The 24,364-nt window shown below is 39.0% G+C and overlaps 1 pseudogene; it reads right to left on the bottom strand.

Moving 5' to 3' along the window:
- Window positions 1-2,016: 2,016 nt before the first annotated feature.
- LOC149187070 (cation/H(+) antiporter 19-like) lies at window positions 2,017-18,158 on the bottom strand (annotated as a pseudogene).
- Between the last annotated feature and the right edge of the window lie 6,206 nt (window positions 18,159-24,364).

Below are 24,364 nucleotides of genomic sequence, written 5' to 3'. Positions count from 1 at the left end.
GACTCTAGCACAATATCTTCAAGGGAAGGGGTTGCAGATGTCTCTTCGTTTATGGGACAGATCCTTGGCTTTCTTTTAGTTGTCAAAGGTAAAGAAGGAAAGATGGGGCGATGAGATAGGGAACGAGCGTAAGCATAAGTAAGTACTCTGACTGGTTGTTCCTGAGTGACAGGATACTCCCACAGTCTCTCTTCCTTGGGTGACCCAAACACAGGACTTAGAGGGACCTCTGCTTCTTCGAAGTAAGGCTCTTCCCAATGGGCAGAAGGATCTTTTTGACCTTTACGATCCATACATCAATCTTTTTGAATCCATGTGCGACGTTTATAGATGAAATCCTGAAAGTTGTGGATGGCGGTTCAGGCCCTCCTTCTAGCGCCAATTTGTTGACACGTCATATGTTCGTTGTGCCAACAAAGGGAACCAACCTGATTGCAGACCCCAATTAGATCCGCTTTCGTTTGGAGTGGCTAGTTCCAACGGGTTTTAAAGGATCTCGTAAACTTCTATAGGTGTTGAAAGATTGCTTCTTGGAGGAAGCCTTTAATTAAATCAACAAAAGAAACAACTAACCTATATGTATCAAGTCCTATCTACACTGATTCTACCTAATTATGCTAGTTCTAACTATTCTAATCTATCCTGCAAGAACGTAATAAAAGAGATTAAACATCATATATAGATTCCAAGTCCAAATGAATCAATTACTGAATTCACCGATGAACAAGACTGTATTTAAGCTTGATTGCAATCTAATTATTCATACAAGAATGCACATTCCTGTTCCTACAAATAAAAATTGCAATTGATGTTTAATATAGCTTCGAATCGGAGGCCGCTCATGAGTTAACCATGATAACGAATTATATTCGAATAACCAAGACTAGTCATAAGTTGTTTGTTATCACTATGCACAAAAACAAAACATATATATCCTCATGCCAGTCACAACACCCTGATTCCAAACATAACTGGAAAAAGGAAAATGAATCTGCAAAAAGGCTTCTTCTTGACCGAAACAGTCTTCTTTATTAGCATAATAAAATTGACCCCGCTTCTGCAAAAAAAAAAAGTCCTTTCCCCATATCCAGAGGTAATACTTATGCAGCAAGACAACTGACCCTCGGTCTTCCATGACTTTCCACCTTCCCATTCTTTTCGATATATAAATTAAAATATACAAACATAGAACGGTCAATGAAACCATTGACACGTCGAGGCCACATTTGCTGGAGCGTTTTATTTCCCAGAGGAAATGAATGGATGTCGACGGAAAGAAGAATGACTGCAAGCCATCTCTTCGCACCTGTATCGACTGAACATTATTCCCTGTTATTTCCTGAAGGCAAATGAAGACATTGCGCTCATCATTGAACATCTGGTATGATTTAAGGTGTATATGGAGGTAACAACAGCTTGATGGGTCTGCGCTGTGAGGAGTACCTCCACTTAACATAGAGTGTGCCTCCATTATGCACTGTGGCGGTTCCATATCCCTTTGCATCTTTCGTTGCAGCCCTTCATGATGCTTATGCATCAGCTCGCCGACCTCACTTTTCTTCTCTTAGTCCTCGCCTGCAGAAATAATTAACATTAGCTATGATTATGATAGATGTGATAGAAATGTCCAAAAACAAACCTTGCCTTCATTAAAACTTTCATAAAAAGACAGACTCTGTAACTGGGAGCTTTGTGAGTCTCAAGAGGGCACGGTGATTTTTATTTGGTCATGGCACAATGATGGCTCTAAACTTGCTAGGTGATGGGGCACTGATGATTAAAGCAAAACGGATAGCCATGCAATGAAATGGTTAAAGTCTTTTGGTGCAATGGGGATGCATCTCTTTCAAGGAATTTCCCCGAAATCTAAAGCTTAGGCATCAGGGGAAGCGATCGCAGGACGATCTCGGACTCCTACTATTTTAGGCAAGGTTTCAACGCCGGACACAATTCAACTTGCAGGGACCTTTTAGGTTGATTCCACGAATTATAGTATCAAGCATTTTGTGACACTCTTCAAGGATGCACAGTCACAGTGTCCATTTTAATCTCAAAACGCATTGCAACCATAATTATTAAACCATTGAACCATTCAGCTTTGAAAACATAATTCCATCTGACAGCTCCAGTTATCATTCGGAGAAACGAAAGATCAAACTTCTTAAGGTACCCATTCAAATTTGCCCCAGAACAGGTTTTAATAGCGTGGTGGTTATGGCTGCAACAAACTCTAAAAGTGTTGTTCCCTGAAAAAAACAACAAAAACACTCCAAAAAAGTGTTGTTCCTTTTAGGGAACCGCTAAAACACTCCAAAGCTAAAACACTCGAAAAAAGTTGAGGCCACAACACTTCCTCGCCCAGTGTCTTTTCCTGCTCTCTATTCATTTCTGCAGTGGAAAACATGTACACTCGTGGGTGCCTCTCATTCTCGTTGGGTGGCAGCGGAGTGAGGTTAATGGCGCTGTGTTCGAATGCGGTGGGTCTCGCGAACCTTATTACCATCAACTTAATGCCTAGGTGCTCTGCCATTCTTCTTCCTAACACCAGAGCCTCTCGATCATCAGGGCCTCCACAGAAGAGCACTGCAACGTGGTGTTGTACGTCCGCAGGCGCAAGCTGGGATTGACACCCCAGTCGGCCCCTATCCACCAGGATGCCCATCGAGCATGGTGCGTGCTTCAACACCCTCTGGTTCACAGTCCCGAATCCCGGGCTCACAGATTCTAGGACGCCGTCCACACGCTGGTATTTGTGGAAGGGGAGTATGATCATGGCAATCCGCTTCTGATCCGCAATGTTGCAGATGTCCTCGTGCATGTCCTGGATTGGAGAGATGGCAACCATGGGCTTGACCGTTACTTTGCTCAATTGCCCATATGCCTCAAACGCAACCACTATTTGGTCTTGTTGAGAACGATTACGGTTCCAGAAGGGGAGCCCGTTTTTCATAGAAGGCCTTTCGGACAGCTCCACTAGGTGCATGATGTAAAGGCATAGCGCAGACTTTCGAATCCCTCTGGAGGCCTCTATTAGGTTTATCATCGCCGGTATGGTCCTCGTACTGTGCAGACAAGCCAGGATTCTGAGCTCGTCCTCTGGCCCCTCTCTCTGTATCTTTCTGTGCTTGTATGGGGTCACCTTCCTTGCTGGCTTGTATATGGCCATTACCAAAGGGGTTGTAATGAATGTTGTGAAAAGAGCCGTCAGAACCAAAATAGCAAAGACTTGGTCATTCAGAACCTGAAAAAAGAAAGCCGAACATCCCAATCAAGTTAAGCAGGCTATCCAATTCAGTGCATTCAAGATGAATTTAAGATTTTTATGTAATTTGGGTTTTACCTTCAGATCCTTTCCAATGTTGACGACTATCAACTTCACCAATCCTTTGGTATTCATCGAGAATCCCATCTCGACAAGGCACTTTGTGGGCAATCGCAACAAAAAACGTGCCCAGAATCTTGCCAGCACAAGCAGTCACGAAAAACAAAATTAGCAGACCCCAACTCGTGCTTCCATGGATCGTTGTTACATTAGTCTTCAAACCACTGGAGGCAAAATACAGTGGGAGTAGCAAGCTCGATACAAAGTCCTCAATCTTTTCAGTAAGAATTCCTGCTAATGGGCCATCTCTGGGAATCGTCAAACCAAACACAAAAGCTCCGAAGATTGAGTGAACGCCAATTATATCTGTGACGAATCCAGCTGCTACGTTGTTGGGAATTTCTGGTAATTCCAAACAAAAAAAATGAACAGAACAGAAAGCTCTGTTTTAAACACAGGATCTTAACACAGCGGAAACTAAAAATTGTTTTGCTGGAGAACAAAGTTTTCAACAACACACATAAAAACTTGTATTCATTAAAAGACTGTTGTTACAAAAGATTTGTCTTCCTCTATCAGAGGGATTACAACAACACTACTGTGTAAAATTTTCTTTACGCTGCTGCGTTCTGCACTGCTGTGCTCTAACTCTCATCAACTCACCACTAACTAGTTACATTGTTGTTCTAGGTATATATATGTAATCTGTATAAAAAATATCTCTTCTAGGTTATGCGTGGAGGTGTCATAATGGACCACCAACCACATTTACAATCTAACATGGGCCTCTGATACAAATCGGCATTTTCTGGTGCTCTGCTGTCCTTCTGGGGTAGACGCAGTAAAAATTAAATGAAACCCATAACCTTTTAATGATTTTAGCTGCTCGAAGCTCATCCCTCTTGTTCTCGGCCATTCTTCTTCTTTAATGTTGTTGGTGAGCAGTTATGGCGCAAAGCCTTCTTTCTTCTTCGGGAACACAAAAATAGGTTAAAACATAAATAAGGCATGGCGGTGGCGAACACAAGCCAGAACAAATCTCAGCCGTCGGATCTACAGATGAACGGCGGGATCGCATCGCAAAAACGTTATCGGGGGATGAGGCGAGGTGAGAAGCGGCGATGTGCGATGATATCGTATCGCAGTATCACAATCGGCAGATACAAAAGTGGAGGGCTTAACGCTCAATGGGTGAAAGTTGCGATGTGCGATCTACGATCGCAATCGCAGAAAACAAAGATAAATAGAATGAGGCAAGGGGTAAAAGAATGCGATTTGCGATATGATCGCATCGCAGAAGGAAAACTGCATGGTTTTTCTGAAGTAAAGCATGCTGCAGTTGAAATTACAACTTCAACACTCCCCTTTAATTTCAACTGCTGGGTTATCAGTCATACCCAGACATTTCCTCAAAAATTCAAAAATTTTCTTTCCCAAAGGCTTGGTCAGAATGTCTGCAAGCTGCTCCTGAGTTCTGCAATGTTCTAAAACAATTTCACCATTGTTTACCAATTCCCTGATGTAGTGAAACTTTGTGTCGACGTGTTTCTTTCTCTTATGAAACACATAATTCTTGGACAAGGCAATAGCTGAGCTATTGTCACAAAAGATCACTGTTCCTTTTGCTTGCTCTTGGCATAAGCTTCTTAGCATTCTTCTCATCCATACTATTTGACGTGCTGCTGCTGTAGCTACCACATATTCTACCTCTGTTGTAGACAATACTACAATTGGCTATTTTTTAGAAGCCCATGAAATGGCTCCTGAACCCATGTGAAAAACATAACCAGATGTGTTGTTCCGATCATCTACACTTCCAGCCCAATCACTATCAGTATATCCAATTAAATCTGAACGTTCTGAGACAGTATATAAAATGCCAAATCTTTTAGTACCTTTAACATACCTCAGAATTCTTTTTGTTGCCTGCCAATGTGCTTCTTTTGGCCTCTCCATGAATCTGGAAATTAAACTAATAGCAAACATTATATCGGGCCTAGTTGCAGTAAAATACATGAGGCTGCCAACTATGCTCTTATACAAGCTAGGATCAAAATCCTTGCTGCTATCCTCTTTGCTCAGTTTTAATCCCATCACTGTGGGAGTGATTGCTGCTTTGTTGTCCAGCATATTAAATCTTTTCAACACTTCATTGGCGTACTTTGCTTGTGAAATAAAAATCCCATTTTCATTTTGATCTACTTCTATTCCTAAGAAGTATCTCAGCAAACCCATGTCAGTCATTTCAAATTCTTCTTTCATGACTGTTTTGAAATTTTCAATGAGATGATCATCATTACCTGTGAAAATAACATCATCAACATATAACACAACAATTAAGATTTTACCATCCTTTTCTTTGATGTAGAGGGTGGGTTCTCCCTCACATTTTTCAAATCCATTTTCTAGTAGATAGAAATCTATCCTACTATACCATGCTCTTGGTGCTTGCTTTAGCCCATAAAGAACTTTCTTCAATCTGCACACTTTGTGTTCTTGGCCTTTCTTTTCGTAGCCTATAGGTTGTTCAATGTAAACCTCTTCCATTAGCACTCCATTTAGAAATGCTGACTTCACGTCTATTTGGTAAACTTTCCACTTATTTTGTGTTGCTATGGACAGCACTGCTCTCACTGTTTCCATTCTTGCAACCGGTGCAAATGTTTCATCATAGTCTCTCCCATAGTACTGCTTGTATCCCTTGACAACAAGTCTTGCCTTGTGTCTTTCTATCTTTCCTTCAGCATTGCTCTTGGTCTTATAGACCCATTTGACTCCAATAACTTCCTTTCCTTTTGGTAGTTCAACCAAATCCCATGTCTTGTTTCTCTCTATGGCATTAATCTCCTCATCCATAGCTTCTATCCATTTCTTATCATTGATTGCATCTTCGAAATGAATAGGGTCATCAACATGACAATATAAAGCAAACAAAGAATTCATACCTTCATCATAAATGTCACTTAAATTTCTGAATTTCTTACCTCTTTCATTTGGTGTACAAGTGCTTGAAGACGCACTTGAATTTCCTCCTTGTGGTGTGCTTGGAGAAGCACTTTCATTTCTCCTCAAGGGTGTCCCTTGTTGTCCTTGTGTTGGCGCTGCTGTTTGGGGATGTATTTCAGCCATCTCCTCATCATCTTCATCATGAGACAAATAGTTTTTAAAATTCACTTTTTTCTCTATGCTTCCATCCCAAGCTTCCTCCTCAATGAATTGAACATCTCTGCTCACAAAAATTTTTTTGATAGATGGGATATACAACCTGTAAGCTTTGGATTCATCAATATATCCAATGAAAATACATTTCTCCCCTTTTCTGTCCAACTTCTTCCTTAACTGATCTGGAATGTGTGCATAAGCCACACAACCAAAATCTTTCATGTGGGTGACTCCTTGCTTTCTCCCACTCCATGCTTCTTCCGGCACTCTGTTCATCACTGCTTTTGTAGGACACCTATTCAGAATATATACTGCACAATGTACAGCTTCAGCCCAATAATCATTTGGCAAATGCTTTGCCTTTAACATACTCCTCGCCATATCCATGATGGTCCTATTCTTTCTTTCAGCTACTCCATTTTGCTGCGGAGTGTATCTAGTGGTAAACTGCTTATGAATTCCATTTTCTCTACAAAACCGTAGGAATTCCTTGGAGATATACTCACCTCCTCTGTCAGTTCTTAGAACTTTGACATGCAGTCCGCTTTGGTTTTCCACAAGTGCTTTGAAATTCGGAAATTTTTCAAACACTTCACTTTTGTTCTTCAAGAAATAAACCCAAGTCTTTTTGGTGAAATTATCAATGAATGTTAGAAAATATTGGCTGCCTGCTAATGATGGAGTTTGCATCGGTCCACATAAATCTGAGTGGACAATCTCTAAGGGTGCTTTTACCCTTATGCTTTTCCCTGATGGAAAACTTTCTCTGTGTTGTTTCCCCAAGATACAACCTTCACAAAGGCTGTCCAGTTTCTCTATCAATGGTAATCCTCTTACCATTCCTTTTCTGCTCAACAAGTTAAGACCTCCAAAGTTGAGATGTCCAAATCTCAAGTGCCACAACCAATTTTCATCTTTTGGTTCACTTTGGAAAGTCTCTTGTGTAACTGCTGCAATTTCTTTATTTTTCAAATCTGCCTTTATTCTGAGAGGGAACATCATGTTCCTCGTCATCTTCACTTCAGCAATACATCGTTTGCTGGGTGCTCTATCCATGATGGTGCATACATCATTCACAAAGAAAACATTGTAACCCTTTTGAACAAGCTGTCCAATACTTAAGAGGTTACACTTCATTCCAGGAACATAATAGACATCTGCTATGGTTTTCTTTTCACCTTTCTTTGTAAATATTTTTACTTCTCCTTTTCCCATAACAGAAATTTTACTATCAATCCCAAGTGTGACTTGTGACTTCACACTCTGATCTAGAGCAGAAAATAGGGCTATGTTTCCTATCATATGGTTGCTGCAACCGGAATCTAAAAACCATATATCATCACTCTTTGTTTTAGCCATATTACAAGCTAACAACACATTATCTTGGCTGATATTTTCTTTAGTGAAATTAGCACTAGTTCCACTATTCATATCATGCTGCTTCTTCCTACATTCATTTGCATAATGCCCATATTTTTTACAATAATAACATTGGACATTGGATTTTTCATACCTTTGTCCTTGAGCATGATGTTGTCCACTTTGTTGATTGCTGACTTGGCCTTGGTTCTGATTTGGATTGCTGCCTCTTCTTTAAGCATTTGCTGGACTGTTCCTTCCACCTCTATTTTGGCTTCTGCCTCTTCTTCTCTCGTTTTCTCTGCCTTGACCTCTTCCTCTTCCAAAGGACATCTGGGTCTTGAAGGATTGCTCTAGAGATGAGTTTTCATTTCTACTCAACCTCTGCTCATGTGTTATCAGTGATGCATGAAGTTCATCAACTGAAAAGTTTGTGAGATCCTTTGTCTCTTCTATGGTGGTGACAATCACATCGAACTTTGATGGTAGGACCCGCAACAGTTTCTCCATAATCCTCATTTCTTCAAGAACTTCTCCATGAGTCCTTATCTGTGTGACCAGACCAATCAAATGTGTGAAGAATGAGTTAATATTATCTGACTCCTTCATGCATAAATTCTCAAAATCTCTCTTTAGCAACTGTAGTTTTGCTGTCTTCACTTTCTCCATGCCTTAATAGGCTATCTTGAGAGTTTTCCATGCTTCTTTGGATGTCTTAGCTGCTGCTAACCTCGGAAACATGCTTCCATGCACTGCTTGATACAAGAAGAAGAGGGCTTTTGAATCCTTCTTCTTGTAGCTCTTCAACAGATCCTTCTCTGCCTGAGTTAGATTATTAAACTCATTTTCATCTGCTGGTTCTTTAAAACCATCTTCAACTATTTCCCATAAGTCTTGGGAAGCAAACAAGACCTTCATTGTTATTGCTCAATAGTCATAATTTTTCCCATTAAACTGTGGGATCTGAGTATTAAAAATACCCATGCTAGTGCTGGTGCTGGAGCCAGCCATTCCTTGCATTCTAAACGATCACTGTGTATTTAAAAATCACTGACTATCCTCAACAGCAACACAAAAAACTTGAGAAATACCTTGGATCTTTCTTGACTGAGTCTTCACTCTGCTGGAGAAGCTGCTGCAGCAAGAAATCCTTCCTTCAGCTTCTTTGACACCTTCAAAGAGCCTGGACAAGCTCTGATACCATGTCGGGAATTTCTGGTAATTCCAAACAAAAAAAATGAACAAAACAGAAAGCTCTGTTTTAAACACAGGATCTTTACACAGTGGAAACTAAAAAAATTTGTTTTGCTAGAGAACAAAGTTTTCAACACACAGAAAAACTCTGTATTCATTAAAAGATTGTTGTTGCAAAATATTTGTCTTCCTCTATCAGAGGGATTACAACAACACTACTGTGTAAAATTTTCTTTACGCTGCTGCGTTCTGCACTGCTGTGCTCTAACTCTCATCAACTCACCACTAACTAGTTACATTGTTATTCTAGGTATATATATGTAATCTGTATAAAAAATATCTCTTCTAGGTTATGCGTGGAGGTGTCATAATGGACCACCAACCACATTTACAATCTAACATGGGCCTCTGATACAAATCGGCATTTTCTGGTGCTCTGTTGTCCTTCTGGGGTAGACGCAGTAAAAAGTAAATGAAACCCATAACCTTTCAATGCTTTTAGCTGCTCGAGGCTCGTCCCTCTTGTTCTCGGCCATTCTTCTTCTTTAATGTTGTTGGTGAGCAGTTATGGCACAAAGCCTTCTTTCTTCTTCGGGAACACAAAAATAGGTTAAAACATAAATAAGGCATGGCGGTGGCGAACACAAGCCAGAACAAATCTCAGCCGAACGGCGGGATTGCATCGCAAAAACGTTATCGGGGGATGAAGCGAGGTGAGAAGCGGCGATGTGCGATGATATCGTATCACAATATTGCAATCAGCGGATACAAAAGCGGAGGGTTTAACGCTCAATGGGCGAAAGTTGCGATGTGCGATGTGCGATTGCATCGCAAGATCGCAATTGCAGAAAACAAAGATAAACAGAATGAGGCAAGGGGTAAAAGAATGCGATTTGCGATATGATCGCATCGCAGAAGGAAAACTGCATGGTTTTTCTGAAGTAAAGCATGCTGCAGTTGAAATTACAACTTCAACATACCTCTCCCGCTAGAGTAATGCAAACGAATGTTTCGTTCACTGGTTCGTTTTCAGGTGAACGCTGGGCAATCCAGCTCATTACCGGCTTTACCACCACCATCATGAAAACCACACATGTTAATCCACATAGCAAAACATAGACTGATATTACAGGGCTCTTGTTTGTCCCTGCAACCACGTCGTTGACAGCAGCTGCTGCCATGGCAATCTGCCCCACATCGGTGGTTAGAAACTTGAGCTCTGCAAGAATCCTATCAAGCACTGGGAATGCAGTAATAGAGATCGATACGCCCATAAAAACAAGGAACTGTCCATAGCCCACATCGTTAGAAATCGATGCCCTAAGAACATAAGCAACCGCGATCCCGGTCAAAAACGGTAAGGTAATTCCAGCCGCTGCAATTGTTAAGGCCTTCCTTCTAGTTCATTTAATCACTTGGAAATCCAGTTCCAGCCCAACCAAAAAGAGAAAGAATAGAAGACCAATATTTGCTACAGTTTCAAGTACAGGGGTGCTACTTTTTGGGAAATCGTATCCATGTATGCTTCACTGCGCCCAAGAAGAGAAGGCCCAAGAAGAACTCCAAACTGTACGGACAACCAAGACAGAGAAGTAATAAAATTTACACTTCAAATTCTGAAGTCAATAAAAGTTGTCGCGGCATGGAGGAAAAACATTCAGAATCGGTAATGTTAATCCGATATATAGTAACAAATGAAACACGTCGATCATAATTGGAATTTAAGAGTAATTCTATCTACAATATTTTGTTATGCAAGGGTTAATGCTCCTCGTTTGCCTATGACACTGAAAGTTCCAGTAAAATGGTGTATCTCAGTTATTTGCCGAAAGAATTGGAATTTTCATAAGTTAAAACCATTGACTGGCCACTCCATTGCTCCGACCGTTTACTCTGGCAAACAATACAAAGCTTACATCGTGCTTTCCAACTAGTTTCTGGTGTGACGCCAATTTGGGGAGAAATTTAGGACTTTTGAATAATTAAAGTTCATCGTGCCAAATTGTTGGCGAGAAATTAAGGCATTCCTTTGACGAAAGCCAATCATTCAGCCGCCATTGGAATAGTAAATTAAAGTATAGTCTAAATTTGAATAGAACGCCATTGGAATAGTAAATTAAAGAATAGTCTAAATTTGAATACAAAAATAAGAGAAAACTAGGACGCTGCGAGCGATATTCAAGGGAAGATCTCTTTAAGGTTATCAGAACCAACTGTAAGCTAAAGCGAGATATATAGCTATAGAGAAAAAGATGTAGATCACTTCAACTCGAGGATTTTGGCTAATGGGTTTTATGAAGTCTGGTTAAGAACCTGTGAAGTGGTAATATTTTTAACTAAAGAAATTGGGCTATAGTCACTCGGGATAGGACTACAACACATGTGAGAACTAAATCTCTCCACCTAAGCATTGGATCACATTGGTGTTGGAATTTAATTCCAACTGCAATAATGAACCGCTGTACAGGAATCTGATTTGCAGTAAATGTTACAGGATGTTTGATGCCGCAAAGTCGCCTTTGATATTTTTACACATAAATGTGCATTAAACTCACAAAATTGATTTCCCCTGTAGACAGCCGACTTGTTTTTTGATAGAAGCATCACCGCCTTGCTACATTAAATTCAGAGATAGGCATTAGAAGATATTCTGTAATATTTTATTGTTTTAATCAGATATGTTTTAGCATATAAATACCACACAGCAGTTATGTTTTGAGGTTAGCAGCAGATTGATAGAGAGCAGAGGAGAGCATGCAGCAGCGTGAAGAAAATACTTGCCAGATAGTGAAATGCATAGCAGTGCACAACAGGAGTAGATGCAACAGCGCAGCAGAGAGCAGAAAGGGAAAAATGCACAGCAGTGCATATATTTGAACGAAATTTGTTTAACGGATGTTTATTTGTGTGGAACAGAAGCGTTCCTTGGTGAATCTGTTTTGTAATAGAAGTTGTGAAATTCCCTCAGTATGAGGAAGACAAATCTGTAACAATTAGTTTATTTTTAATAAACGCAAGTTAATTTTTTCCTGTTGCTGTTACACCGTCACCGTTGCTGTTACACCAGTTACAGCGTTGCTGCAACACCAAACTACGTTGCTGCAACACCATTTCCAGAGAACGAATTTTTTTGTTTTCTGAGTTAAAAACAGAGTATTTTTCTGTGTTAAAAACAGAGTGTTATTCTGCGTTGCTGCAACACCAAACTCAGTTGCTGCAACACCAAACTGTGTTGCTGAAACACCGTTTCCAGCAAGCGATTTTCTGTTTTTCTGTGCAAAAACAGAGTGCAAAAACAGAGCAATTTTTTTTTTGTCTGTCTGTTATGGAATTTATCAGAAAATTCCAACATTGTATCAGAGCTGGTCTAGGCACTCAGTGAGTGAAAAACAGAGCATGTTTTTCACTGTAGGAGCTGTAAGAAGCTTGTTTAGCAGACTTTTTCCAGCAAAGAAAGTTTTTGCTTATTTTCATTTTACAATCAGTATCTCTTCTTTACCAAGACAGGTTAAGATGGCAGATGCTGGAACAGGTTTGACAAATTCCCAACTGCCACAGTTTAATGGGAAAAATCACAGTTATTGGTCCATAACAATGAAAGCATTGTTTGCTTCTCAAGGAATATGGGCGCTGGTTGAAAATGGCTATGCTGAACCCGCAGATGCAACAGCACTGGCTACTTTGACAGTAGCAGAAAGAGACCAATTGAAGGGCGACAGAAAGAAGGATGCCAAAGCCCTCTTTTTCCTCTTCCAATCAGTACATGAAAGTGTTTTTCCGCGGATTGCTGCAGCAACAAAATCTAAGGAGGCATGGGATATTCTCAAGACTGCCTATCAAGGCATGGAGAAGGTGAAGACTGCAAAGTTGCAGATGTTGAGGAGAGACTTTGAAAATCTCAGCATGAAGGAATCTGATACAATAGATTCATTCTTCACTCAGGTTATTGGCTTGATAACCCAGATAAGATCTCATGGTGAGATTCTTGAAGATAGAAGGATTGTAGAGAAAATCTTGAGATGTTTACCCTCAAGATTTGAATCTATTGTGGTAGCAATAGAAGAAACAAAAGATCTCTCACAGTTCACGGTAGATGAGTTGAGTGCTTCTCTGTTGTCTCATGAACACAGACTGAGTAGAGGAACAGATTCCTCATTTGAGCAAGCATTCAAGACTCAGATGTCTTTTGGCCAAAGAAGAGGTCGAGGCAGAGCAAATAACAGAGGTCATGGAAGAAGCCAAAACAGAGGCAGAAATTATCCTGCTAGCACAAGCGGAAGGAGCTGCAATCAGAACCAAGCTGAAGGTTCAAGCAAACAGCAAACTCATGGACAAAGGTATGACAAATCCCAAGTCCAATGTCATTATTGTAAAAAATTTGGGCACTACGCCAATGAATGCAAGAAAAAACAAAATGACATGAATAATAGGCAGAATGCTAATTTTGCAAATGAAGAAGATAAGAACCCAAAGAACGTGGTGTTAACATGTAACATAACACAAGACAAACAAGAAGATTTTTGGTTCTTAGACTCAGGTTGTAGTAATCACATGACTGGAAATATTGCAATGTTTGTCAATCTGGATGAAAATGTGAAATCTGAGGTAACAACAGGGACTGATGATAAGATATCTGTGAAGGGTAAGGGCAGAGTCAGTATTCGAGCAAAAAATGGAGAACAGATGATTGTGCCAGAGGTATACTATGTACCTGGTCTGAAATGTAATCTCTTGAGCATTGAACAGCTCATAAACAAAGGTTACAACGTGTTCTTCAAAGATGATTTGTGTACTATCAGAGACATACCTCCAAGTAAGAAGATCATTGCACAGGTGCAGATGACCAGCAATAGAATGTTTCCTCTCAAACTCAGGGCAGATTTGAAGGAAGACAGAACTATTGCGGCTGTAACACAAGAAGTCTTTCAGGAACAAGTGAAAGATGTGAATTGGTTGTGGCATTTGAGATTTGGACATCTCAATTTCGGAGGCCTGAATCTGCTGCACAGAAAGGGAATGGTAAAGGGATTGCCGTTGATTGAGAAACTGAATAGCCTTTGTGAAGCCTGCATCTTAGGCAAGCAACACAAAGAAAGCTTTCCAGCAGGAAGGAGTATAAGGGCAAAAGCACCCTTGGAAATTGTTCACTCTGATGTGTGCGGACCGATGCAAATACCATCATTTGCCGGAAATAAATATGTTTTAATTTTTATTGATGATTACACCAGAAAGACATGGGTGTATATGCTGAAACAGAAGAGTGAAGTGTTTGAGAAATTCCGCCACTTCAAAACTCTTGTTGAAAAGCAGTGTGGGCATTATATCAAAGTGCTCAGAACAGATAGAGGAGGAGAGTACATCTCCCAAGAGTTTCTGCGTTTTTGCAGAGAGAATGGCATACAAAAGCAGTTCACCACAAGGTATACACCTCAGCAAAACGGTGTTGCTGAAAGAAAGAATAGGAGCATTCTTGACATGGTCAGAAGTATGCTAAAGGCAAAACACTTTCGGCATGAGTATTGGGCAGAAGCTGTTACTTGCGCAGTTTACATCTTGAATAGATGCCCAACTAAAGCTGTCATGAACAGAATACCAGAAGAGGCATGGAGTGGTCAAAAACAAAGTGTCACTCACATGAGAGTATTCGGTTGTGTAGCATATGCACATGTACCGGATCAACTAAGGAAAAAGCTTGATAGTAAGGGGGAGAAGTGTGTCTTTATTGGCTATTGTGATGAGTCAAAAGCATACAAACTTTATAATCCATCCACCAAGAAATTCATAGTAAGCAGAGATGTGCAGTTCATTGAAGATGAAGCTTGGGATGGAAGCTTGGAAAAAATAGTGAATGTGAAGACAATTGTGTCTCATGAAGAACAAGAGGAAGGGACAGTAGCAAATAATCCTTCCTTGGTGGCTCCTACTCCACCACAGCAAGTACAACAAACCACACCACAAGCTGGAATTCGAACAGCCTTGAGAAGTCAAGGAAGAACAGTTGTTGTTACACCACAAACAGCTGTCACTGAAACACCACAGGGATCAGATATACCCTCAAGTTTGGATGGAACTCCAAGCAGACCAAGAAGACCAAGATTCAGAAATCTGAATGAGATTTATGAACAAGGAGAGGTAAGTAACAATACCGGTCTGAATTCATTATTCGCTTTGTATTGTCATGTTGATGACCCGATTCATTTTGAAGATGCTGTAAATGAAGATAAATGGATTGAAGCAATGAATGAAGAAATTGGTGCAATTGAGAAGAGTAAAACATGGGAGTTAGTGGATCTCCCTGAAGGCAAAGATGCCATTGGAGTTAAGTGGGTCTATAAGACCAAAAGAAATGCTGAAGGTAAAATTGACAGGCACAAAGCAAGACTTGTTGTGAAAGGCTACAAGAAGCAACAAGGCAAAGATTATGATGAAACCTTTGCACCAGTAGCAAGGATGGAAACAGTCAGAACAGTGTTGTCTATTGCAACACAACACAAATGGAAGATTTATCAGATGGATGTTAAATCTGCATTCCTGAATGGAGTGTTAAAAGAAGAGGTTTATGTTGATCAACCTCCGGGCTATGAAGTTGAAGGCCAAGAGCATAAAGTTTGTAAACTGAAGAAGGCTCTTTATGGGCTGAAGCAAGCTCCAAGAGCTTGGTACAGTAGAATAGATGCTTATCTGATTGAGAATGGGTTTGATAAGTGTGATGGTGAACCCACACTCTACATAAAACAAAATGACGATAAAATTATTATTGTTGTTTTATATGTAGATGATCTGATTTTTACTGGCAATGATGCTTCTCTTATCGCTGATTTTAAAGCAGTCATGAAAAGTGAATTTGAAATGACTGACTTGGGCTTCTTAAGATATTTTCTTGGAATTGAAGTAGACCAAAGTGAAAATGGTGTTTTCATTTCTCAAGATAAATATGTAGAAGCAGTGTTGAAGAGATTTAACATGCAGAACAGCAAAGCAGCTGTGAATCCAACTGTAGTGGGGTTGAAATTGACCAAAGAAGACAGCAGCAAATATTTTGATCCAAAATTGTACAAGAGCATAGTTGGCAGCCTTATGTACTTGACTGCAACTAGGCCGGACATTATGCACGCTGTGAGTTTAATTTCCAGATTTATGGAAAGACCGAAAGAGACTCATTGGCAGGCAGCCAAGAGGATTCTAAGGTATGTGAATGGAATGAAGGGGTTTGATATTTTATACTCTTCTTCTGAAAGTTTCATGTTGACAGGTTACACTGACAGTGATTGGGTTGGAAGTGTTGATGATAGGAAAAGCACATCAGGATATGTGTTTCATATGGGATCGGGAGCCATCTCATGGGCTTCCAAGAAGCAACCAGTTGTGTCTTTGTCAATAGCAGAGGCAGAGTATGTGACAGCAACAGCAGCAGCATGCCAAGCAGTATGGCTGAGAAGAATTCTCAGAGATTTGTGTCATGAACAAGAAAATGGCACAACCATTTACTGTGACAATAGCTCAGCAATGGCATTGTCTAAAAACTTTGTTTTTCATAAAAGAACAAAGCACATAAATACCAAATTTCACTTTATACGTGAATTGGTTAACAATGGTGAGATTGTTTTGCAGCATTGCAGAACAGAAGATCAGCTAGCTGACATCTTAACAAAACCATTAGCAAAGAAAGGTTTTGATCATTTCAGGAAATGCCTAGGTATACAGCAGTTGAAATTAAGGGGGAGTGTTGGAATTTAATTCCAACTGCAACAATGAACAGCTGTACATGAATCTGATTTGCAGTAAATGTTACAGGCTGTTTGATGCCGCAAAGTCGCCTTTGATATTTTTGCACATAAATGTGCATTAAACTCACAAAATTGATTTCCCCTGCAGACAGCCGACTTGTTTTTTGATAGAAGCATCACCGCCTTGCTGCATTAAATTCAAAGATAGGTATTAGAAGATATTCTGTAATATTTTATTGTTTTAATCAGATATGTTTTAGCATATAAATACCACACAGCAGTTCTGTTTTGAGGTTAGCAGTAGATTGATAGAGAGCAGAGGAGAGCACGCAGCAGCGTGAAGAAAATACTTGCCAGATAGTGAAACGCACAGCAGTGCACAGCAGGAGTAGATAGACAGCGCAGCAGAGAGCAGAAATGGAAAAATGCACAGCAGTGCAGATATTTGAATGAAATTTGTTTAACAGATTTTTATTTGTGTGGAACAGAAGCGTTCCTTGGTGAATCTGTTTTGTAATAGAAGTTGTGAAATTCCCTCAGTATGAGAAAGACAAATCTGTAACAATTAGTTTATTTTTAATAAACACAATTTAATTTTTTCATGTTGTTGTTACACCGTCACCGTTGCTGTTACACCAGTTACAGCGTTGCTGCAACACCAAACTACGTTGCTAAAACACCATTTCCAGAGAACGAATTTTTATGTTTTCTGAGTTAAAAACAGAGTATTTTTCTGTGTTAAAAACAGAGTGTTATTCTGCGTTGCTGCAACACCAAACTCAGTTGCTGCAACACCAAACTGTGTCGCTGAAACACCGTTTCCAACAAGCGATTTTTTGTTTTTTTGTGCAAAAACAGAGCAATTTTTTTTTGTGTATCTGTTATGGAATTTATCAAAAAATTCCAACTGAAAAAGTGAAATGATAATATATAATTTATATGGCTAATTAACACATGATCTTACTGGTTTCATGGTTCTCGAATCTCTGTGACGAAGAAATTCCTTTTAACGCACCAGGTGAAAAGAGAAAACCGTGTCTCATGGAAGTTAAATAACGGGATTAAACGCAAATGTTTGAATCGAAACTGAAAACTAACAGTGTTTAAGCTTGTAGAAAATTCATGCCATTTGGGAAAAAGAGAATTCAACACAAGACATTGGAAAATTGAAAACATTAGCTGGAGAGAAGAGAACTTACAATGATTTCAGCTATGACGCGAGGCTGCATCAGGGGCTTGAAGAGAAAAGCCAGCGTTCTGGTGACGAAAAGCACGACACAAATCTGAACAATGAGCAACGGTAAAGCAAAATTCATGGGATTGTCGCCCTGCCATACTCCGTTGGACGTTGTCTTCATCAATTTGACACAGTTGTGCGCGGTTGTGTTTGCCATATTTGTTTTCTTCCCGCCCAAGAGGATTCGATCTCGCGACCTTCAAGATAATTATCCCAAGAGGATTCGATCTAGCGACCTTCAAGATAATTATCCCAGAACCGCAGTTTACCACCATAACAAGAAAATCACTCTTGTCTACACCGACTGGGCTTCTACTAGATGCTTGTGTTTAGAAGGCCAGCGTATGACGGCGACAGAGGCTTACTTGCGCCTGAAGCTGTTCGATACTCTGGTTCATTCCGGTAATAATTTTAGTATAGCACAACAGAGAAAACAAACCAGAAGAAAGAAAACACAAAAGCTTGAGGCAGTGGAGGCAAGACATGACCTTTTCTTTTGTGAGGGTATATGGCGCTTGGGGGCGACAAATAAATAGAGGCTCATGACTCACTCCGCCCAATCCTAAACGCAATTGTAGATTCGGGTCGTCCGTGGGTCTAATGATCAGACATTGATTGAATTTGTAATTGAATCGTCTTCAACATTCCAATTTTAATCGGGTCATTTTTTATTGCTAATTTATCTCCAACCATTCTTATATGAAATTTCAATTCTAATGTTCATTTAATAATATATAACATTTTTATATCGATTACCGATTCCCAAAGTATTATGAAATTTGAAATTCATAGTAAAATTCCAGGATTTTCCTCACAGTAGAATTCCAGGATTTTCGACGTAAGTTCAGGACATGTTCCAGTCCCAGGCAGCTTTCCTTGAACCCGAATCTGTTTGACTCTTTGTCGAAAGGCACCGTTTCTGCAAAAACATGAACACATTATTTGAAGCCGTGTGTGATTTTCTTTCCGCGTATTTTAAAGATTTTAGGATTTCGATATTTTATTTATTGGTTGTAATTATTGTTACAAAATTTAAAAGAACGGTCGTCTGATTTTCTTACCGTTGAATTTAAAGATCTTAGGATTTGGATGTTTTAATTTTTGGTGGTAATTTTGATTTTCAAAATTTAGACGAATGGTTGACTGGTCATTAAATAGGCCGGTTGAGAGACCCTTTCCAGCTTGATATGAAACTGATCGCAAATTATATAAAAATAAAAATATAATTATAAAATTAATAATTAAAATAAAATTGATGTAAAATAGTTAAATTATTTTGATGATATTTGAGTTTTAGATTTTGAATATTTTTAAAAATCTGAGTTTAAATTGTTTAATTTATTAAATTTGAGTGGTCTAAAAAGTTTCAGTGATTTTAAACAATAAAAATATTTTTTCTTGAAATTGTTTTGCTTGGAGAAAAAAATATATTTCGTCTATAAATTATACTAAGCCTATATATAATAGTTAGATCCATTTTTAACATTCAATCTACTAAACACTTAGAAAGATCAAGTTTTCTCCTTAGAAAGGTTTACACTTCAAGAGATTTAATCTCTTAAGGTTTGATATATTCATAATTAAAATGAATCTAGATTGGTCTTAAATTAAAACGGAGTTGTCTTTAGTGAGACTTTTTGGAAGCCTTTCTAGTGGGCTTTTCCTGTCTAATTTCTCTAAAATCCAGCAAAAATTGATTGAAATAACCCGTCTAATTTCTCTAAAATCCGGCAAAAATTGATTGAATTCACAAATTTGATGGGTAACCCCTACACAATCAGAATGCCCTAAATTTTTTTTAGAATATTGAATCCATATATTAGAAAAAAAAAATAGTTCAAATAATACAAATCAAGATTTCACCTCAAAAACCAACTTATCTATTATATGAAAAATAAATAATATTAATTATATATATAATTTAAATAATCAAATTCAAATAATAGTGATTAAAAATAACTTATCTATTATATGAAAAATAAATAATATTAATTATATATATAATTTAAATAATCGAATTCAAATAATAGTGATTAAAAAATATATAATCAGCGAAACATTTAAACTTCTCCTTTCGGGACATCCAAACAAATTTCAAAACATAAACTTCTCCTTTCTCGTCATCCCAAACAAATTTCAAAACATACTCTGCGTGATGGTTAGAACTTTAGTGAACCTCTCCCATGCAAGTAATTTTTTTAACGCGTTAAGTTGTAATGTTCTTTATTATAAAGTGTTTTATTTAAATATATTAAACTCTATGATTGTGTGGAGAGTTATTTTTCAATTAATTATGATAAAGATGTTGTAATGTTGTGTTTTTGTTATGTTTAATATTTTAATTTATAAAAATAGATAAATAATTAAAATAAATTAAAGTAAAATAGTTAGTTTACCATAAAAAAGACCATTAAAATAAAAATAATTTTATGAACTTATTGTATGAGAACCCATGGTATTGACCTATGGTATTCATGTGGAATATAACATATATAAAGGGGGAATTAAAATAGCTAAGATCCATCTTAATTCTGGATCTACCAAGCCCCCGAAAAGGGATTAAATAAACTCATTTAGAGTGAAAGGATATTAAACTCATTTAGAGTGAAATGATATTTGATCCCTCTTGGTGCTTCGTAGATCCAGAGTTAAGATGAATGTAGCCTAGTTACTAAAATAGTTAGATACTTTTTAGGAAGTCTTGTTGGAAACCATTGAGCACTACTGAGAGGTGGGGGTGAATCAATAGTGTGATCTATATACTATTTTTACCTTTTATTAACTTCACTTACTGAATCACATACATATTAGCAACAACTCATTAAACATGTGCATCACATATATACAATTTTTACCTTTTATTAACTTCAATCACTGAATCACATACATATTAGCAACAACTCATTAAACATGTGCATCACATAAGCATAACTTAAAACCATATGTAGAAAATCTATTATAGGTTAACCCGATAATGCAATATAAATCAAAGCATAATACTATAACCTACTTCTACTATCAATTTGTGGAAGCTTAAAGATCGAGCTGAACAATATAACCAGAAGAAGAAGAATCAATGGCACAATACACATGAAAATACTTTTGGGGAAATCCTTAGATAAAAACCCCACACTATTGTATTATCATACATGGTGGAAATACATAGGAATTATACAAAGCCTTAGCTCTTACAACTAGCCAGCTCTCAGTACAATCCTCACAGATGCTCATAGGAAATCTTGGCTTCTCTTCAGCCTTCCTTTCTGCACTCCAAGCTCCTATTTCCTTGCGTTGTTCCTGATGGATGATTAGCCTTCAAAACTGCGCAATCCTCAAGGATGAATCCTTGGCTGCACGAATGAGTTTTCTCCATGAGAAAACACATGCAAATGATAGTACACTATCCTTGAACATTAATCTAAATTGGGTCTTTCTCAGAATAAGCATGCATGATTTTTTGATGATGGAATCTTTAGTTAACTGGAGTAGCACTAGTTGAGTGCATTAATACATCAACTAATTGTTAACTCACTATTAGTTCCTCAAATAGTTTGGAACTAATTTAACTGAACTTAACTCAGTAAACTGAGTTAACTAATTACAACTCAAATATAACTCAATCTTATCTCCTTAATTTAAGGGATAATTCTTGCATGACTTCAGAAAGACTTCTAACTTGAATTTCTCCAGCTAATTAATTAATTATTTCCTAGTAGATGAAGACTAAATTCAATTTTAATTCACAATTTAATTCAAGGACAAATTAAATTGGAATATTCTTGTTGCCATATTTCAACACTCCCTCTCAACAACAAAGGGATTATCTTCCACCCTGATACTGTCTCTATGGAACTCGAATTTACACTTTTATAATGCCTTTGTCAAAATGTCAGCATCTTGCTCCTCTCTGGAAATATACTGCAAAAACATGATCCTCTTGACATGTGAAAAGCCACAGGCAACAAATCTTGCCTTATGCTTCTCCACACTACCATCAGTAGCTTGATTTACCTTGTAAAGCCAACGGGAACTCACAACTAACTTGTTCTCCGGTCTCGGAACCATGTCCCACACACTGTTGCGAACTATGGAGTCACACTCCTCCACCATAGCATCAACCCAAATCGGCTACTGCACTGCTTCCTCAAAGGAAGATGTTTCGGTCTCAACACACTCCCCAGCAAGGGCCATGTATCCAGTGTACCTCTCAAGTGACCTCCTCTGTCTGCGCTGAGAAGATGGTGCTCCCACATTCTCTCTCACATCCTCCAACAATTTGTCAGCTTCTCTTGTGCGCTTTCGTCCATCTCTGGAAGACTCTACTTGAGTGGATGTCTCCACTCTTGGAACCTTTGCATGCGACTGCTCCACATCAGTCAGAGGCTCCTCCTCCTTAGGAACCAACAGTTCCTCCATAGCCTGTAGTTGGAGCTCCCTCTCAAGGGAAACTCGCATGGCCTTCTGTTCATCAAACTTGAGATCTCTACGAACCACTATCCTCCAACTGGTAGGCAAGTACACCCGATAGTTGTGAGATGTATTAGCGTACCCCACAAATATCCCCAATTCTGCTGTCGACTCAAGCTTATTCTGTGCATCCTTTGTCACATGACAATATATTGATGAGCCAAAGATGCTGAAGTGACCCACATCTGGTCTCTTACCGAAGAAAGTTTCCTTTGGTGTCTTCATCCCAAGTATGCAATGCGGGCTTCTATTCTAAAAACAGACGGTTGTGTTGCATGCCTCAGCCCACAAGTGAAGTGGTAGGCCTTGGTCACATAGCATTGCCCGTGCTGCCCCTACAATAATTTTGTTCTTCCTCTCAGCCACCACATTCTGCTATTGGTTATGAGGTACCGTCAACTCTCATTTAATTCCTTCTGTTGCACAGAATTCCTTAAACACTTGAGAGACATATTCTCCACGGTTGTCGCTTCTCAAGGCCTTGATCTTCTTCCCTGACTCTTTCTCAACCAAAGCTTTGAACTCCAAAAACTTTGTGAAATTTTGGTCCTTCATTTGTATGAAATAAATCCAACATTTACGAGAATAGTCATTAATGAAAATCACATAATACCTTTGCTTCGTTGTGGATGCCGTCGATAATGGTCCAAACAAATCAGTATGAACTTGCCCTAAGATAACCTCTGCTCGACTGTCTTGATCATGAAAGGAAGACTTGGTGTACTTTCCCAAGGTACAACCTTTGCATGTGTCAACTTGATCAATTTTACCTTTGGGAAGTCCTATAGATATTTGTTGCATTATCTTCAAAGCCCCATGATGCAAATGGCACAACCACCTGTGCCACAACTCACCAATGTCTTGGCTTTGCACCAATTTTACTTTCGTACTCAATGCTGCACGATCATCTACCTCTAGTTTATAGAGATTCTTCACCCGAATCCCTATCCTCTTGGTCTGACCCATGGCTATGTGTCTTAAGAACGCCTTTCCTTTACTGAAGACAACATCGTAGCCTTTTTCCTCCAACATCGAGACCAATACCAAGTTCTTCTTCAATCCAGGCACATACATCACGTCTGTCAAGGTGAGAGGAGCTCCATGCTCCTTTGAAAAGCAACCGTACCCACTCCTGAAACACTATACCTTCTGTCGTCACCCATCTCTATGCGCATATTGAGGTCCTTCTCCTCCAAGGAACTGAATAAATTTTTATCACCGGTCATGTGGAATAAGGCTCCACTATCAAGATACCAGACACAACCCATCATCGATGACACCATGCATGCGATGAGGGTAAAGTCCATTTTGAACTAAGAGGCTAATACCTCACCTTCCGATCCTTCCGAGGATCCCTTATAGGACTTCTTTAATGGGAAATTAGTCGCATAATGTCCCATCTTGTGACAATTAAAGCATCTTACTTTAGACATGTCACTCTTCTTCCCTCCATGAGAAGAATTCGATTTGAAATGGGAAGCCTTCCCCTTCCCTTTCCTTTCTTTACTTGCTAAGGCCAAATTTTCTTCATCATCATTCTTGGATGAAGAACCATCTCGTGTGCTCCTCCTGATCTCCTCCTGCATAAGATCTAACCACAGTCGTTCCCAATCCGACAGTTTCTCCCTTCCATTCACAAAGTCCTGGTAGCTATTCCAACTCTTTGGAAGGCCAAGGAGAGTGAGGCTCACCATATCATCATCGGCAGTAGTTATTCCCACACTGCCAAGCTCATCTCTGCAGGTGGTGAGCTTGTTCAGATATGTGGAAATAGTATCGCCCTTCTCCATCTTGATTCTTCAAAGCTTATCCTTGAGCGCCAATTTCCTCTGGTCGCTACTGTTCTGGTAGAGGTCCTTCAATGTCTTCCAAATTGAAAATGGAGTATCCTTCCAA

The sequence above is a fragment of the Pinus tabuliformis genome, chromosome 3_1, assembly GCF_031772625.1.
Source record: "Pinus tabuliformis cultivar Carrire ecotype Pingquan chromosome 3_1, CPIR1, whole genome shotgun sequence".
Lineage (NCBI taxonomy): Eukaryota > Viridiplantae > Streptophyta > Pinopsida > Pinales > Pinaceae > Pinus > Pinus tabuliformis.
The sequence above is the reverse complement of the archived record's forward strand: the minus strand, read 5'-3'. Positions and strand labels throughout refer to the sequence as shown.